The sequence below is a fragment of the Taudactylus pleione genome, unplaced genomic scaffold, assembly GCF_031769625.1.
Source record: "Taudactylus pleione unplaced genomic scaffold, aTauple2 ptg000946l, whole genome shotgun sequence".
NCBI classification, from domain to species: Eukaryota; Metazoa; Chordata; class Amphibia; order Anura; family Myobatrachidae; genus Taudactylus; species Taudactylus pleione.
Window position 1 is genome coordinate 3,478,709 of NW_028285347.1, and position 20,274 is coordinate 3,498,982.

Sequence of the window (20,274 nt, forward strand, 5' to 3'; positions counted from 1 at the left end):
TTTCAAGGTTTGTATAAAAAGTTCGACAATATCGTCCAGTCTGTACAATTAAGCAATCAATTATGGCAGTGCTGTAGTAATTGTTCATTCCGGAATATTTTTAAATGAATGTCCAACATATATGAATGTGTTATCATATAAAGTCCAGTATCATTGTCAATAAATTTGTCCAGTTCAATAATTTCATGTTGAGTATCCAAATATCCCCAATTATCATACGTAAGGATGTTAGCAAAGGTGTTTCCAACATGATGTCTCACTGAAGTATCAATCAGGGAAATTTTATTTTTATTCACTGGATCAATATCTTTTGTAAAACGTCTGGCATCCTGCAAAAGAACTTATCACAAATTATTATGAGTTATAACATAAAACAGTAGTATGTTTGCCTAAAAGGGAAATATCTTCTGAATTAATTGGCAATAATTTGTAAGCATACTTTCCTCATAGGTAATAAAGATCATCTGGTAACAAGAAAATAACATCAAACCCAAATATCATGGTAGTAACCAACATTCCTAATATGTCTGAACTATATGATCTGTATCACTATTTGGAACACTGACTATTGGAACTAATCCCTAGCAGTGTATAATCAAATGCCTCATTATAAAAATACATTGTTCATAATAAGCATTCAGCTCTTTTAAAATCTTCCTTACATTGTTCAGTATAGCAAGGAACTTAAGGGTTTGTACACAGTAAAGATTTTATTACAATATTCTGACTCAACATTTTCTACTTGTGTTGGACTACTAACTATTCCTGCAGTTATTTAAATCTGAGGTGTAGTCTGCTTCATTTCATATACTTTCTTATTAAAACAAAATGGAATACATTCACTTACATATGAAAATAACATAATTACTAATGGTTTTGTCAAGTTATAGTTATCAGTAACCCCTTTTCCTGTTTTTTTTCCAATTGTTTTTTCTTTCACAATGCTCACATGTTTTATGTTAATTATCTTAGTATTTTCAGTATATTTCAACTCAAGAATGGTTCTGGCACAAATTCAACAATTAGTAGCATTTAATACTTTACCCATCAATTAATATATTTGTAGAATTGGATACTCTTGAATAATATCCATATACCATAGTATACACCTTTCTTCTGGTTTAGTACAGTAAATGCAAATGCAATTTTCAATAGATGATAAATCAGATTTCTGATACCAATCATTTAACCTGCTTAGAAAAGAGGAAGGAAAGGACTTATTAGAATAACCCCATCATCCACACTACTGGATGTGTAGTCATACCAGACCATGAACCCTTTCTCTCCCTCTCTCCAAAATAAAAATGGGTCTCAATGTTGCAATAAACACGATTGTTTCCATCACGCAGCTAAGAAAAATTTAAAAGTTTTCTTTGTCATCAGCATAGTCTATTGTAAACAATAATCTCCATCTTGATTGAAGAGTTCTCATAAATGCAACTTAGTCTTATATCACAGTCTTTATATAAGCACTTGAGTCTGAGAATAAGTCCCCTTTAAGCTCGATCACTCTCTGACCTTTTTCAAAGCAAGCCATGGATCCAGGTGTCCTTCTCAGCAACCTTTATAGCTGTATCTGTTGTCAGCATTACTTTGCCATGCCAAGGACCAACCCATTGATCTGTAAGGGAACCAGAATGTAAAAAACTTCTCATCATACCATCATAGTCTCTGGACTGTATTTCATCTTCTGCATCACATGCTGATGTTGGTTGAATATCCTGTTGAGCTTTCCCGAAAGTCGTCTTGTTGTAGCTGCTTAGACAATTGTATAAAATATTGAACAGTCAAATCATGTTGTTATTTGAAATCAGTCTTTGGTTTAGTAACACATCTTGATTGTAGTTCAAAAAAAAAATAATAATAAGCAGAGAGATTGAGATAAGGCTCAGGTGTGATTCTATTACTATGAAGCACCAAATGTAGGCCTTCAAACAATGCCATTCCTGTCTCTTTTGTAAGTTTAACTCATTTATTTTTTATAACACCATTGTGTGTAACTTTCATTCTATTCCCATCATTTCACTTATTTGAAAAACTTCCCCTGTAACTTTCAATAACACTTACAGTAAGCAAACTATACCTTACATACAAATTCCTCCAAAATCTCTTCTCTTAGCATTATGGAGCTATAAATTCAGTAAACTCCAAAAACATGCTAACACTATATTTTAAAACATCCCGAAACCTTAACAAGAACATACTTTAATCCTCTTTTTAATCAGCATGCTTCAATCCTTTTTTAATTGACATACTTCAATCCTTTTTTAATCAACATACTTCAATCCTTCTTTTTTTCTTCATTGGTAACTGAATAAAATCAATTATCAATAGTACTTTGAAAATGTTTTAGTAGGTATCATATTCTCTACATTATTTATCAACCAAATTATATAAACATTCACATTTTCTCTTTATCTCTGGCTCGAGCATACCAGTAAGATTATACAATGCAATTCATGTTGTCTGCTCTTAAATGTACTAACCCATGAACATCTCTATATGGCTTGTAATAATTTAAATTCTACTCAAATACCCATTATCATCTTCTCTTGTAACAATGCTTTAATTTCCAGACATTGACCTCATTGTGAGAAGTATTTTCCTGATATTGCCTTAATTGATCAAATGTGATATCCTTAAACAATATCAACTGAGTTTCTATAACTGGCTCATCATATGTACTTAAAATTTCCTTTCATACTACCCTGTCAGCTAATATGCTACCCATGAAAATAATATCAATCTCTTTAGTTTCTGTCCAACACTTAATTACTGCAACTTATATTTAAGTAAACATATTGCTTTCAGTTCTTTAACTGTTTGTATATGTAAAATTGTAGTTCCCAGAAGCTATGCGGTAACCCCTATGCTTCTAATTACTATAATCAATACTGTACATTACATTCAGCTAACTGCGTTGAATGTGGTAGTTACTGTAAAGCATACCCTGTAATAAAAAAAAATTATGTATCTGTCTGAAACAGCTATCATCAGTAAAGAGAACTAAGTCATGATTATCTAATGACACTTTCCATTACTGAAAAATATTTTTATATTTCATTATTGCAAACATGTTCATTGTCTTCCTTTTTCCTCACCATTAACCATAATCAACCATATTCCCCCCTGTTGAGGATAAAGAAGATCAATGTAGCACAATTGAAAATATGACATATGTAAGATTGATATGAGTCTAAATTATTATCCCCCATCGAGAAAACCTGGCTGTCGGAACATGTTTAAGTTGAGCATTATTAAATATCTGAATAACAGTATGTAAAACAAATAGATGCAATTCAACTTAACAATAAATGCCACCCTTTAAGGATATAAATGTCTTCGAGCTGGTGGAAAACAACGTCCTGTATATTTAAAATTATCAGTATACAGTTGGATTTTGTCCCATTAAACTTTTAACTTGCTTCTGCAAAAGAAACACATTTGTTTTAGTATCTCTTATTGAAGCTTAAAATAACTTTGAATATAACCACAGATCACTGTTAGATAAGGACTGAGTCATCTGCAAGAACAAAAAATTTGCAGATTATTCATCAAATATTGTATCTGTTTGAATAATAGAGCCATCAGGTTGGTAACCACTTTTGGGCAGTGGAAATATAATTAATTCTGTTTTGGATATAAGTTTGAGGTGGTGAGATGCCATCCAAGATGAAATGGCAGAGAGACATTCAATGACATGGACCAGCACAGAGGGTGACAAATCTATGGAGGATAGGTAGATTTGAGTATCAACCGTGTACAGATAATACTGAAATCCAAAAGAGCTGATTAGTTTGCCTAGAGAGGTGGTATAGATTGAGAAAAGCAGATACCCAAGACTGAGCCTTGCATTACTCCAACTGATAGAGGTAGCGAAGTGGAGGTAGAATCAGTGAAATAACGATTAGATAGGTAGGATGAGAACCAAGAAAGGGCTATGTCTTGAAAACCTGGGGATAGTGTTTGTATGAGTAGAGAGTGGTCAACAGTGTCAAAGACAGCAGAGATATCTAGAAAAATTAGAAGTGTATAATGGCCTTTAGCCTTGGACGTGACCAGATCTTTTACTACCTTAGTCAGTGCTGTCTCTGTGGAATGTTGGGAACAAAAGCCTGACTGACGTGGGTCCAATAAGTTGTGGGTGTAAAAGTGTGTGAGGCGAGTGTAGACAAGTCACTCCAGAAGCTTGGAGGGGCATGGGAGCTGGGAGATAGGTTGGTCAGAATTTTGTCAGGGTCAGAATTTAGTTTTTTCAATATAGGAGTGATCACTGCATGCTTGAACAGTGATGGAAAGATACCAGTAGAGCGAGAGAGATTACAAATTTTAGGTAAGTGTGGGATGAGCACAGGAGACAGAGCTTTACTGATTTGTGAGGTTAAATGATCAAGAGTAGAGGTAGTGGAATAGGAGGATGAGAAGAGTGTAGATACTTCATCTTCATTAGTGGGGTCAAATGATGAGAACATGCCACCGGGCTCAGGTAAGGCATTGAGCAGGTCCCTGGCTGAGGAAAAGTGTACCATTTCATTTTGGAGATTATCAATCTTGTCCTTGAAATAGGAAGCAAGATCTTGTGCACTGATAGTAGCAGGTGGGTTGGGTGATGGAGGGGTAAGAAGTGATTTAAATGTATAAATTAAATCGATTGGGGTTAGAGGCTTGAGCAGAGATGACAGATTGGAAATATGTTTGGCAGCATCCAGTGCATTACAATAAGAGTGGTAGATAGTCTTATATGTGAGGAATTCACTGAGTACGAGATTTACGCCACTGACGTTCTACTTTACGTGAGTTTTTGTAGGTGTCTTGTCAATTTGGAATGTCATGGTTGACGTCTAAGTCTGCATGGAGTGTGATGGGTAGTTGGAGCTACTTCATCAAGGGCTAGTTCTAGGGTCTGGTTCAGGTGTGATACAGCAGTCACAGGAGAAGTGAACTTAGAAATAGGTAAGAGTTATTGTTGCAGAGAGGTGCTTAGTTGTTAAAAAATAATAGCATTAATATCTCTGCGGGTTTGATTGGCATTGATGATGTAATGGAGGAGAGTGCAGGTTATGATCTGGGAGAGAGAAAGGAGAATTGGTGAAATCAGAAACTGAACATAGTCTGGTAAATATAAGATCAAGGCAGTGGCCTCCTGATGAGTAGAGGAGTCAGTCCATTGGGAGAGGATGTTAGAGAGAGAAGTTTGGAGGCATGAGGAGATTGTGGACCGTCAATTGGGATATTGAATATCACCCATGATAATGGTGGAGATGTCAAAGGATAGGAAGTGAGGGAGCCAGGCAGAAAAATGTTCCAGAAATTGAATGGGTGGTCTAGGTGGGCGATAGCAGCAATGCGCAGAGAGAAAGGGGTGAAAGTCCCAATAGTATGTACTTCGAATGATGTAAATGTGAGTGAAGGTACCTGTGGGATAACTGTGCATCGAAAAGATTGGGACAGTAATATTCCTACCCTACTTCCTTTCCAATTACCAGGCCTGGAGGTGTGTGTGAAGTGTAGGCCGCCGTGTGAGAGTGCTGCAGGGGAGGAAGTATCTGTTTGTGTGAGCCATGTTTCTGTCTAAGCCAGAAGGCTGAGGTTATTTGAAATAAAGAGGTCATGGATGGATGTTAGTTTGTTGCAGACAGAGCCTGCATTCCATAAGGCACATTTTAGTGTTTTGGAGGGTGATGGAGGCATGTGATGTGTCTGAGGTTTGCTGGATTTATATTCCATTGTGAGTGGGCCATGTGGTTAGGGCCTGGATTTTGTTATATGTCACCAGTTAGTAGAAGGAGAAAGATATAAATATAGTTGGTTTTGTATGAAAGTTTTATATGGCGACAGGTTGAGGATGTTATTGTCAATTTTTAAAGATATGTAAATAGCTTGTGTGTTCATAAGAGGGGAGTAGATTATTGAGGCTGCAATGTGCACAGAGGAGTGAAGGATGTACTAGCCTTAGAGATGATGCCATGGAGTGAAATAAGAGATTCATTTTTGTTTCATGGTGATTTAAAATAAAAAGTGTAAATCTTAGATTATTACATAAATATATTTCTCTTTTAGAAATTACTGATTTTAGATGTTTTCCAATGTCTGTTCAACTTTTTTTAACTTTTCATTTTGGATACTTTTGTGAACAGGATACTTCATGAAATGGATACACTGCTCTTTTGAGCACAGCTCTCTTAGGACCTGATTCAGAGCCGCTCGCAAGTGGCCGCTGGCTCGTGCACCGAGTGAGCGAGGGAAAAAAATGGTTGCCCTCGCACGGCCGGTCAGCCGCAACCAATCTGACGCCCATTCCTGTACAATGCTCCTCCTCTAGCTAGCGAGCGATAGAAGCTAGCGACGGAGCCACTCGTTTATTTGTTTGTGATGGTTGCGCTCGCAGGTTTTTTGGGTGCGGCAAACATATCATGTTCCGATGGTCTATCTGTTTAACAGCATTTGTTAATTGCTTGATGTCAATTATTTAATTAATGAACTTAAGAGTTGCTAAAATTTTGTGTTTGTTTTTTTGTCTTATTACAATGTGTCAAACTTTATTGTTCAAATTACATTTTTAAGTGGTTTTTTTTTTGGTCAACCCTTTGTTGTTTTTTTTAAAGGTTTCTTTATTTCTTGAGAATGTTTTGATGTTGTTAAGTGCATGTTCTAAATAGAATGTTATTTTTAAGTATGGTAAATTGAGGCTCTTACCTTTGCAATCGCACCTAAATGCCTTGAGCCAATCAGATCTGGCAATATGTAATTTATGTCACATGATTAATTCATTATCCAATTGAAGTTAGCATATGTGAACTATGAAAATTAACTAGCCAATCATTTTACATTTAACACATGTATATTTTGTGTTTACTGTAAAACACGCCATTGCCATCATGAGAGTGGCAGCGTTCACACGCAGGGAGCTGGACATTTTTGTCCAAATTATGGACCGTCGCTTGGGCACTCTAGCCCACCCCATCCCGAATTGCCTAAAAAGAGAGGTGCACGTGGAGGTGCACCATCGTCTTCGTATGACGGGGTTCAGGAGGAGCATTGCACAATTAGAAAGGAGGTAGTCGGATTTGCATAGATGCTCACCTGCCCTTCTTGCGCATTTGCGGATGCATACACATCAGTGTAAGTATGGCTTTTAAAAATGATTACTTAGCACATCCTTTTTCTGTTTTTTTTAAAGTATTCTTTTTTTTTTTAGTGTAGTGAAAATATGTTAATAAGCATTAATGTATGTTGCAGCTATTGTACAGAATGGTCTACTGTACTTTATATTCTCAGTATGTAAGCTAGTTTTGTAATTAGATTTTAAAACTACTTCTTTAATGTTGAAGGATGCAAAATTCTTGTTGAATAAAATCAAAATCCAAAACACAAAAAAATGTTTAACAAATATATAACTTCACTTAGGACAACAGCGGAGACGGAAAGGGCGTAGAAGAGCACGCCACACTGAAAATGCGCCCAACACTCTGCCAAACCCCTCCCCTTCCCAACCCTACCAATTTAGCCGTCCCTCCCCTGCCCACTCATCCCAAATTACCCCTCCCGATCAGGCCCAATCCTCCCAAATTACTCCTCCCTCACCTCTTGGAAGAGCAGTCTGCACCGATCCCGGCCTTGGCAAGGATTCCAAGTAATGTGTACTTGAAATGATTTATAATGTAACAATATGTCCTTTATTGTAACTAGCATGTATGTGTGTAGGTCAACATGGTAGTGTTGATAAGGTTGAGCATATAATATTTTAAAAACAGGCCCTTGTTTACATAATCACAATTGATAATTATCTGAAATAATAACCTGCACAATAATATTGTGCCTATGTCTTCATGGTGTAATCATTATAATTGGACGTTGCTACAGGTTTGTATTAGATATTTTTCAAATTCATATGCCAAGACACTTTAGAATGTGGGGGGAAGGGATGCGCTAATCTGTAGTATTCTGATAGGGGTTATTGCGGCTGGGTGTAAATGAGGGCACTACAAATCCTCATTAAGTATCAAATAGAGGTGGTACATAAAAGAGGGGAACACCCAGCGCATACAACACCTGAATTAATTTGATGGAATAATCATATAAATATTGTATTACCACAGTGCATGAGCTAATGTAGGTGAACTGGTAAATGGAAAATAATTCCACAGATTCTCAATCAATTAAAATTGCAATGCGATAGCTAAGATGTATTAAGTAGATCAATTAAATAGTTTTAATGAAATTAATAGAAATAAATAAAACACTGAGATGGAATATTTCTATAAAAATCAATGTTTATTGATTTGATTTAATAGACCATACCATGTGGCTGTTAAGAGAACTGTATTAGTTTTTAAGAACTGATACCGGTATACAACACAATTAGACAAACAATTAGACAAACAGACAATACATATAAATGTATACACATGTATAGATTCTGACGCTGTGTGCGTGATCTGCAGAGTAATACACTGTAAGCGTTTTACTTATTCTGCACTGATAGTGGGTCCAGGGTTGACTGGGCACAATATAGTTTTATATTGCTCCAGAGGGAATGATAAGGTCCATGCTGCAGGGATAATCCTGACATACATCCAATGCAAAAAGGAATACAGTCTTGGACACCTCAATATAGGTGGGTGATTACCTTGGTCTTCCTTCTGCAGTCCGGGTGTGTATGGGTTTGGTCTTCCTCCGGATCGAGTCCTTATGAGTCCCGTGGGGTCGATGTGTCTGCCGGCAGACTTCCTTGATGTGCCGCAATGAGCGCGTATCTGCTCGTGCGGCTCGTGGGGAGAATTGACTTTTCTGTAATCGACGTGTTTCACCTAAAGGCTTCCTCAGGATAACAGATAGCAGTCTGACCCACTGGGGCTCTATTTAAGTCAGGTCTCTGAGGCCGCGGTGGCCATTTTGTTTAGGGGAGATTTGCCCATTTCATCGGTGACTCCTTTATGATGTAAATGGCAGCCATTTTGGTGGAGGGAATTCTGTGACAACGTTGCCAGGAGTACACACATCTATGTTTAATTAGCATGACATCACATAAACACCAGGACAAAGACAATACTACAATAAACATATATTATACTAGTTAAAAAATTATATAAATTAAGATGAAGGATATATTAGCAATAATATTAAAAACAGCTATTAGTATCAAAACTGAAGGTTTATTTTTTCTGATACTGATCATTCATTGACTAACTCAGTGATTTAGAAACAATCATATTTCTTTGATATTGCAAGAGACACTTAATAACATTAAATGAAGCTATTGATATTAAGCAGGAGCTACAATTGTTCAATTTAAATCGTATACGGTGTTCTAACTCATCCCCATATTTGGATTTCTATTATGATACAGTTCGTATTGGTATTGTATATGTGCAAAAATATATATATATGGATGCCTCAGGATATTTTAGGGGACATAAACTATTTAACCGAAGTCTTACTCACAGATGTTAAATATTGGTAATAATTAACAATGTTGGTGATAATTGAAAATATTAATGATTGGAGAAGTTTATGTTTGTCCTGTTCCCCAAGGGATAGTCACTTTATAAGAATGGTGCGATCTCTATATCCAAATTCAGTCCTTTTGGGTTCAACGTACCCATTTCGTAGATTGTTTTGGTTTCTTCTTTACTTAATAAGTTCTCCATGTTCCCTCCTCTCCATGATGGTATTTTCTTGAGACCCATAAATTGTAAGTCCCTTGGGTTGCTGTTATGTTGTTCTTTAAAGTGAATTGGAATGCTGTGGTTTTCTTTTTGGTTTTGGATGTTACAGAGGTGTTCCTGTATACGTACATGGAGTTTTCTTTTGGTTTTTCCCACATATTGTAGCCCGCATGGGCATGTTAACATGTAGATCACACCTGTGGTTTGGCAGCTGATGCGTTCTTTAATGGTGAATTCCCTCTTGTTACTAAAAGATGTAACTTTTTTTTGTTATTTGTGTATGATTCCACTTTGTTTTCTTGCAGGCCGTACAGATCCCGCATCGTGAAAAGCCTATAGTATTTAATGACTTCTTGGGACATCTTTCCCTTAGGTTGCTATTGACTAGTGATGATCTGATTGGCGGGGCTTTACTATAAACAATCCTCGGATGTTCTGGTAGGTATTTCTTCAGTTCTTCGTCAGCCATGAGGATGTGCCAATGTTTTCTGATACTGTTTTCTAATAGTGTACTTTGTGCTGAATAATTGGAAATAAAGAGAAGGTCTTCCGATTTCTCTTCAGATTTTTCCTTATACTTTAGAAGGTTTTCCCTATTCATATTGTTGGCCTTCGATTTCTCTCATTTCAGATGAGGATCATATTTCTTATCAATAAAGTTGTTCAGTAGTTCTTCTAATTGTAAATCAAAGTCTGCTTTCTTGGAGCAATTACGTCTTAATCTTCTTAATTGACCACAAGGAATATTAGATAGCCATTTCTTATGAAGGTTGCTCGTGGCCTCCAAATAACTGTTAGTCAGTAGCTTTTATAAAGGTCTTTGTATATGGCCATCTTCAATATATATGGTTAGGTCAAGATAATTAACTGTATCCGCACTAATTGTGCTCATGAACTCCAGGTTTGCCTTATTGTCATTAATGATCTGTATGAATTTTTCAAGATCTTCTCTTGGTCCCTTCCAGATAATGATCACATCATCGATGTATCTCGCCCACAGCTTCAATTCTTTTCCATAATACTTACTATTCCATATATTTTCATCTTCCCATTCTAACAGGAATAAATTTGCGCAAGATGGCACGAATTTAGTTCCCATTGCCGTCCCTTTCCGCTGAACATAGAAGGTATCACCGAAGCAAAAGAAGTTGTGTTGAAGAATAAACTTGATGGCTTCTATGATGAAATTAATTTGTAATGGTTCTAAGCTTGAGTCTTTTTCTAGCCTCTTTTTCACGTTGGTACAACCCATCTCGTGTTCAATGCACGTGTACAAGGCTTTAATGTCACAAGTCGCTTCCTCCCAGGTGATATCTTTTAATACATTCAAAATATGTGTGGTATCTCTAATATACCCTGGTTGGCATCTTACCACAGGTTGTAAAAACTTATTGACGTATATGGACAAATTCACCGGTAGTGATCCGACTCCTGCTATGATCGGTCTTCCAGGTGGTTTCTTGGTGTCTTTATGCACTTTTGGCAGATGGTAATACACTGGAATAATGGGATCTTCTTTCCTAATGTACAAGTATTCTTGTGTAGTCAGGATCCCTGTTTCCAAACCTTTCTTCAATAGTGTTCCCAATTCTTTTTTATATTCTATAGTCGGATCTCTTTTCAGTGGTTCATATGTGGGTTTATTCTGAAGTTGGTTCAATGCTTCTTCATCATATAGTTTCCTGTCCATAAGGACAATGCTTCCACCTTTGTCCGCTGGTTTGATAACCACACTCTTATCGTCTTTTAATGTGTTAATAGCTTCTCTTTCCTTCTTGGTAATATTCTTTTTGTTTCTACTAATTTGGGATGTCATGTTTTCTATATCTTGTTCTACTAGTCTCTGGAATGTTTTAATAAGTGGTCCTTTTAGATGTTGCGGATAAAATGGAGATTTTGGCCGCAGTTCGGTATGTTTAAAAATTGAGCTTCCTTCCTCTTGCATGTTGTTCGTATTTGCCGATGATTTTTGATTGAAGAATTTTTTCAGGGTTAATTTTCATACAAACTTATGTAAATCTATGAAAGGTTTAAATTTATTCAATCTGTTTGCGGGCGCATACTTTAGACCTTTCTGCAGGATCTTTTTCTCTGTATAACTCAGCTGGTGTTCACTTAAGTTGAATAGGCCTTTTGATGTTTGCTCTTCTTTGGTTCCCTCCTGCGATTGTGATTCTTTCTTTTTAGTCATCTTTCCTCCTCGCTTGAGTTTGAACTTATTCTTTTCTTTCTTTTCCCCTTGTTCTTCTGGCTTTGCGAGTTTTTTGGAATGGCTCCAGTTTGAATGAGCTTCGTTATTATTATGGATGAGGTCCAGAAAAGCATCCATATAGCCTTCTGCTTCGTCTTCTTCAACATATGACTGATGTTCTATTTGTTTAAGACTTTGGTTTTTTCCATTTAAATGATTCATGAGTGTGTGTGCAGACAGACTTAGTTCTTCCTCTACATTCTTTTTTCCTTGATTAAAACTATTAATCAACGTTTGTTCACTTAAATACTTGGTTTCCTTTTCTAGATTCTTTCTAGGTTGTCTCTTTATCACAGGGTTTTCCTCTTGGTGTTGATACTTGTTCTCCCTTGAGTAGGTGGTATATGCATAATTCCTAGAGTGACTGAGATGGGGAGGGTCTTTATTGGGATAATATCTTTCCTCATTAGTATGTAGTGAGTGCCACTCTGTAGGTTGTCGCTGGGGATATCCATAATTGGAGTTTCTAGTAGGTATTGTTGAAGTTCTTATTTGTTTTTCTGGTTCCTTTATATAGTAACGATATTGTGTCTGGGGTAGTGGTGTTCTTTTATCCATCTTCCAATTTCTGTAGTGTTTTATAATCATCTAAGTCTCATTTAAATTTTCTTTTCTTTTGTTCTATAACCTCTTCCTCAATTTTTCTTAATTTATTGTTTGTAAGATGCTCCAATTTTTTGAAGTCCTCCAATTTCCTTAAGGGTTCTATTTTTTTGTTGATTTTTTCGATTTTCATCTCCAAATTTCTGATGGATTGTTCTCTGTGTTCTATAATTAGCTTCATTAGACTGAAGGAACATGTGTCTAAAGTTAAATTCCACCTCAATAAAAAAAAAAAAATTTTTGAATGGTAAGTCGTTTTTTTTATAATTCTTAGACCCATTGGGATCATATTTTGTTCCAAGTATCTGCTGAGGGCGGAGCTTTCCCACAAATGTTTTATTTCAGTCAGAAATTTATTCCTGTCAGAATGGGAAGATGAAAATATATGGAATAGTAAGTATTATGGAAAAGAATTGAAGCTGTGGGCGAGATATATTGATGATGTGATCATTATCTGGAAGGGACCAAGAGAAGATCTTGAAAAATTCATATAGATCATTAATGACAATAAGGCAAACCTGGAGTTCACGAGCACAATTAGTGCGGATACAGTTAATTATCTTGACCTAACCATATTTATTGAAGATGGCCATATACAAACAAAGACCTTTATAAAAGCTACTGACTGTAACAGTTAGTTGGAGGCCACGAGCAACCATCATAAGAAATGGCTATCTAATATTCCTTGTGGTCAATTAAGAAGATTAAGATGTAATTGCTCCAAGGAAGCAGACTTTGATTTACAATTAGAAGAACTACTGAACAACTTTATTGATAAGAAATATGATCCTCATCATCTGAAATGAGAGAAATCGAAGGCCAACAATATGAGTAGGGAAGACCTTCTAAAGTATAAGCAAAAATCTGAAGAGAAATCGGAAGACCTTCTCTTTATTTCCAATTATTCAGCACGAAGTACACTATTAGAAAACAGTATCAGAAAACATTGGCACATCCTCATAGCCGATGAAGAACTGAAGAAATACCTACCAGAACATCCGAGGATTGTTTATAGAAAAGCCCCGCCAATCAGATCATCGCTAGTTAATAGCAACCTAAGGGAAAGATGTCCCAAGAAGTCATTAAATACTATAGGCTTTTCACGATGCGGGATCTGTACGGCCTGCAAGAAAACAAAGTGGAATCATACACAAATAACAAAAAATTTACATCCTTTAGTAACAAGAGGGAATTCACCATTAAAGAATGCATCAGCTGCCAAACCACAGGTGTGATCTACATGTTAACATGCCTATGCGGGCTACAATATGTGGTAAAAACTAAAAGAAAACTCCATGTACGTATACAGGAACACCTCTGTAACATCCAAAACCAAATAGAAAACCACAGCATTCCAATTCATTTTAAAGAACAACATAACAGCAACCCAAGGGACTTACAATTGATGGGTCTCAAGAAAGTAACACCATCATGGAGAGGAGGGAACATGGAGAACTTAAGTAAAGAAGAAACTAAAACAATCTACGAAATGCGTACGTTGAACCCAAAAGGACTGAATTTGGATATAGAGATCGCACCATTCTTATAAAGTGACTATCCCTTGGGGAACAGGACAAAAATAAACTTCTCCAATCATTAATATTTTCAATTATCACCAACATTGTTAATTAATACCAATATTTAACATCTGTGAGTAAGACTTCGGTTAAATAGTTTGTCCCCTAAAATATCCCTGAGGCATCCATATATATATTTTTGCACATATACAATACCAATACGAACTGTATCATAATAGAAATCCAAATATGGGAATGAGTTAGAACACCGCATACGATTTAAATTGAACAATTGTAGCTCCTGCTTAATATCAATAGCTTCCTTTAATGTTATTAAGTGTCTTTTACAATATCAAAGAAATATGATTATTTCTAAATCACTGAGTTAGTCAATGAATGATCAGAATCAGAAAAAATAAACCTTCAGTTTTGATACTAATAGCCATTTTTAATACTATTGCTAATATATCCATCTTAATTTATATTATTTTTTAACTAGTATATATGTTTATTGTAGTATTGTCTTTGTCCTGGTGTTTGTGATATCATGCTAATTAAACATAGATGTGTGTACTCCTGGCAACGTTTTCACAGAATTCCCTCCACCAAAATGGCCGCCATGTACATCATAAAGGAGTCACCGATGAAATGGGCAAATTTCCCCTAAACAAAATGGCCACCACAGCCTCAGAGACCTGACTTAAATAGAGCCCCAGTGGGTCAGACTGCTATCCTTTAGGTGAAATGTGTCAATAACAGAAAAGTTGATTATCCCCACAAGCTGCACGAGCAGATACGCGCTCATTGCGGCACATCAAGGAAGTCTGCCGGCAGACACATCGACCCCACGGGACTCATAAGGACTCGATCCGGAGGAAGACCAAACCCATACACACCCGCACTGCAGAAGGAAGACCAAGGTAATCACCCACCTATATTGAGGTGTCCAAGACTGTATTCCTTTTTGCATTGGATGTATGTCAGGATTATCCCTGCAGCATGGACCTTATCATTCCCTCTGGAGCAATATAAAACTATATTGTGCCCAGTCAACCCTGGACCCACTATCAGTGCAGAATAAGTAAAATGCTTACAGTGTATTACTCTGCAGATCACGCACACAGCATCATAAGCTATACATGTGTATACGTTTATATGTATTGTCTGTTTGTCTAATTGTGTTGTATACCGGTATCAGTTCTTAAAAACTATTACAGTTCTCTTAACAGCCACATAGTATGGTCTATTAAATCAAATCAATAAACATTGATTTTATAGAAATATTCCATCTCAGTGTTTTATTTATTTCTATTAATTTCATTATATCTATTTAATTGATCTACTTAATACATCTTATCTATTGCATTGCAATTTTAATTGATTAAGCATCTGTGGAATTATTTTCCATTTACCAGTTCACCTACATTAGCTCATGCACTGTGGTAATACAATATTTATATGATTATTCCATCAAATTAATTTAGGTGTTGTATGCGCTGGCTGTTCCCCTCTTATGTACCACCTCTTTACAATGTGTTAGCAATTAAATACAAAGAGAAGGCAACCTTGGCTTTGGTGCATGTTGAAGCATACTTGACGTTTCTCCATTTTATTTTTACACATGAAAAAGCCAAAAATTTGAAATGTCTCCACAGTAGTTCATAAAAAAAGATCTATGAGGCCTATACCCAGAACATTATGTTTTGTTTTGACAAACCACTATTTAGACCAGCATCATCATATGCTCACTACTATTCCATGTTGTTGTTGATCAATCATAATTACAAATTTATGGTCAACATTATAATTTGCTTCAAAACTCAAAAAAAATGGTTTGAAAGTGTGAGTTTGCACACACATAAGTATTCCACCTTGTGGTGCTTTTCACTTTTTTTCCCTTTTTTTCCCTTTTTTTTTTTTATAAACATTTAGTATTTCTAAATAAACATTAAGCTCCAGTTGTAATGTCTTAATTATGTGATCTGTGCCATGCCACAGCCCAACACAGGCCTTGTATAGCTGTTAGTGTTTCAGACAATTACCCTTATTAACACTTGTCTATCTCTTATTTAATAACCAACATATAGTGGACTACCCTCTGTTACCTGGCCCTTTATCTTGAGGCCATGGCACTTTAGCTAATGTACTTTTTTTGGTGTCTGCTATTATTTAAATTTCAAGGGAGGGCACAAATGCAGATTTGCACCCTGGTCATCCTTTAAAAATGTTTTAACAATGTGTTTCTTAGCATACATATAATGTGTAGTACTTGGTTTGTTTAACTTGTAAACAAGGCTTCCACAATTTTTGGCGTTTGGGGCAAGATGATGTGAATGTCTATAGATATGTATTTTTAAAACTTTTTTTTTTTGTTTTGTTTTGTACATTTTTGGTACAAAACATTACTACAATGTGCACCAACCCCTGCCCCTGTTTAGACCATTTAAGTTTGTAAAACTTGGCCCAGGCATGTTCAGATGTGTACTTATTTTTCTGCTAGAGCTCAGCTTCATTGCCCCCCCCCCTTTTTTCTTATCATATTTTTGCAATTTACAATGTTTTTGGTGTAAGGAGCCATTTTTACAAAAATAATACTTTATTATATTATCTACAGATCCACAGATGGTGAATGCTGTCCTGTTCCAGGAGATCCCTTTGGCAAGGCAATATTTGGCCCACCTGGATGGTTGTTTTGAACAAATTCTTTTGAATTTGGAGCTGCCCTGTTTTTATTTAGGTTTTGTTTTATATTTGTTTCATTTATATCATATTTGTGACACAATTAAATATTATTTTGTTACTACCACAGACTCCATATTAATTGTTAATGAAGTTTATAATCAAGTTTGGCAAATTTTAAGGGGTTTTTTTATGCTTGGTTATTCACAAACTTTAGAATATTCATATTTACACATACATTCATAATTCAATGGCTAACTGTAACACCACATTTGTGGTTGTTTTTTGCAAAACAGGCGTGATTATTTGTTTTTAACAATATTTTGATTTGTGCATATTTTAAACATTTTAAAAAGAATATAAAATAATTTACAAACAAACAGGTTTCAAGTATATATGCGAGACTACAGCACCAAGTAAAATAAAAGAGCACTTTACTTTCTAAAAAAATATATATAAAATCAATATTGAAAATTCATATAAAATCACAGGGAGATAGATAAACAGGTTACCCCTACTTCCTAAAGCTTGTGTAAATCTGGGGCCCTTAAGTGTTTTGTTGTATTTATTTAGCCAAAAAAGCCTGTCTAGGCTTAAACCCACTTGTGACAAAAATGCAATCCATATTACATCAAACACACATTTAGAAAACAAATGTTTCAAGGGGTGTTCATATTATTTCCCTTTACACTACATAGATACAATGTATGTGATGTGGAAATATTCCATTTATTAACATAAATTACAGGCAAACACACAAAAATGTGTTAACATAATATTTTTGGACAAAGGGATATACACAAAATAAAGGTTGCAAAATCAACAATCAAGAACTGGTCAAAGATGGAGAATCACAACATATTGGTCCAAACCATCCAGTGTGTTGTTTGGCAACATACAATGGTATGGAGAATGTGTTGTACATGTTTTTGTGAAGGGAAAAATGGGGTAGGGAGAGGAAAAAAAAATTAGTAACATACATGGCATAAATTCAAAAGTAAAACATTGTTAATCATCTAAAAAGAAATGTCCCAAATATGGTACTTAAATAATAAAAACAATGCTCCAATGTAAAATACATACCTGAAAAACCAAGCAACCACAGCATTGCGGATGGCCCCCTTGGACACTCTCACACCACCGACCTCATGGGCGCCATCCTCCGGCAAGGCATCCTCTGGCTGTATTGGGACTCAACTCCTTATGGCAATGTTATGAATTATCCCACACAGGACCACGACCTTGGAAACCATATCCGGCGAATACATTAGTTCGCCACCAGAGTGGTGGAGGCATCTGAATCAGCCCTTTAAGAGGCCAATACAGTGCTCCACCACCTGCCTGGTGGCAGTAAATGCGGCATTATATTGTGTTTGTGGCCCTGGTGTGGGGGCCAAGTAAGGAGTCAGCAGCCAGGGCATGCAAGGATATCCACAGTCTCCTGCACAAAAAGATCCAGACAAATACATATCAGAAAAATAGTTACATGAACTTCATTTGACTAACATAAATGCATATTTTACTTACCCAGAAGCCATGCATCACCAGCTTACAGTGTGGCTAATTTTCACCAAATCCCTGAGTGCTGTATTATGAAAGCATCGTGCACTTCCTAGAAATTTTTAATTCAGGGACAGGATCTGGAGGGAGGCATCACATAGCACCATCACATTCAATGAATGGTAATGTTTTCTGTTCCTGTATATATGCTTGTGCAATGCAGGAGGCTGAAGGGCTATGTGAGTGCCATCCACTACCCCTATGATGTGTGGAAAGCCAGCAATGTCCCTAAACTGCTGCTTTACCACACCAATGGCTTCCATATCCAAAGGCATACTAATAAAATGTCCAATATTCTTAAAAAAAGCATCTGACATGTCTCAGGATCTGAGAAAAGGATGGCTGAGAGATGCCACCCACCAGACCCACTGTGGTCTGGAAGGACCCTGAGGCACAGAAATGTAACACCGACCTAAACTGCGTTAGTGGTGGTATTGATGTAGGAATGTCAATTTGACTTTTTAGATCACTCTCTATTAATGAGAGTGTCTAGTATAATGCTGGGTGGGAGGCGGTAGGTTCTTAATACAACATCATCTGGCATTCCAAAATGGTTGACATGTGTTCTATATATCTTGGGCCTTGCACGCCTCCTATGCCTAGGAGGATGATCTGGTAGGTAGGGGAGTGAGAGCAGTGAGACGACCAACTCTCCCACGGCTCTGAAATGTGTGAGAAAATTAATAATGTTGCCTGATAATGAACAAAAACTACTACAAACTTAACTTCAGCTGAATGATGCAGATTCTTATAGGGTTGGGTAGGGAAATCTTGGCTTCCTCCTACATGTTTTTGTTTGGACATTAAATGGAAAATACAAAAATAAGAAAGATACCAAAGCTAAAAAAAACATGGGCTTCTATAAATGTAATACATAAAATGAAGTTGACACCAAAAACAGAGCGTGTTTTTTGGGGATTTTTTGTAACAAACACAACAACAACAAAAAAAAAGGAATTATCCAGAAGCACTTACTGGAAAACATGTCAGGTTAAGACAAAAAAAAACTACAGATGCATGCAGTACTCAGATGTACTTACCAGAGACAACAAATAAGGACACTTGATAAAGCTGTTGCCAAATATAAAGGCCAAAAACAACTACAGAGTAGAAACAAAATTAAACAATAACCATTTGGTATTATTCCAAAGCACTTACTGGAAAATGTCAGGTTAAGGCAAAAGCAGTACTCAGATGTACTTACCAGGCTGAAAAGCCAATGAACCTTAAATAGGGTGCAAACTGCTGCCTTTTTTATTTTTTAAGTTCATGATTTGTTAATTCCCAAATAAAAAACGTATGCACAGCCCTTGCAGGACAAGCAATGATGCGTACACAACCAATCATACATAAGCATCTATAAATATGCCTCAAACCAACACTAGTATTCATGCTTTCAACATAATTCAGATCATGGACTCTGAGGAGCATGAAAACCAGACACCATCTCAATTAAATAAGTTTCTTTACCAATGTTTGCACTTGACACTAAAATGAATGACAGTATGAATTACACATGCTTCACAAAGTAAACTACAAATGTACATTTTGTAGGTGTAGACCCTCAACATGCACAAGAGACTGAGGAGGAGGCTGGCACAAGCCAACAAAGGGTGAGGCTGAGGCAGCCTCCATTCACGAGGAAGGTGTTGGTTACTATGTGCATGGACATTATTGTCCTAAGGTGTTAAATTTCACTGTGTTTGACTATGTAAACAGCAACCCTGTATGCCATCATAAACTGCTTCACTGAAAACATCTCAAACACAGGTAATGACTAATGCAACAATTTAAGATATCACATACATTTAAATGAGTTTGAATAAAGTTCAGAGTATGAAGATTGTAGGAGGGTGGATATCACATACCTGAAAGATGAGAAAAAAGATGTTTAGGGCCATATAATTGGAAACTTTTTTTTTTTAACTGTTCATTTTGGATACTTTGTGAACAAGATACTTCGTGAAAGGGATACACTGCTCTTTTGAGCACAGCT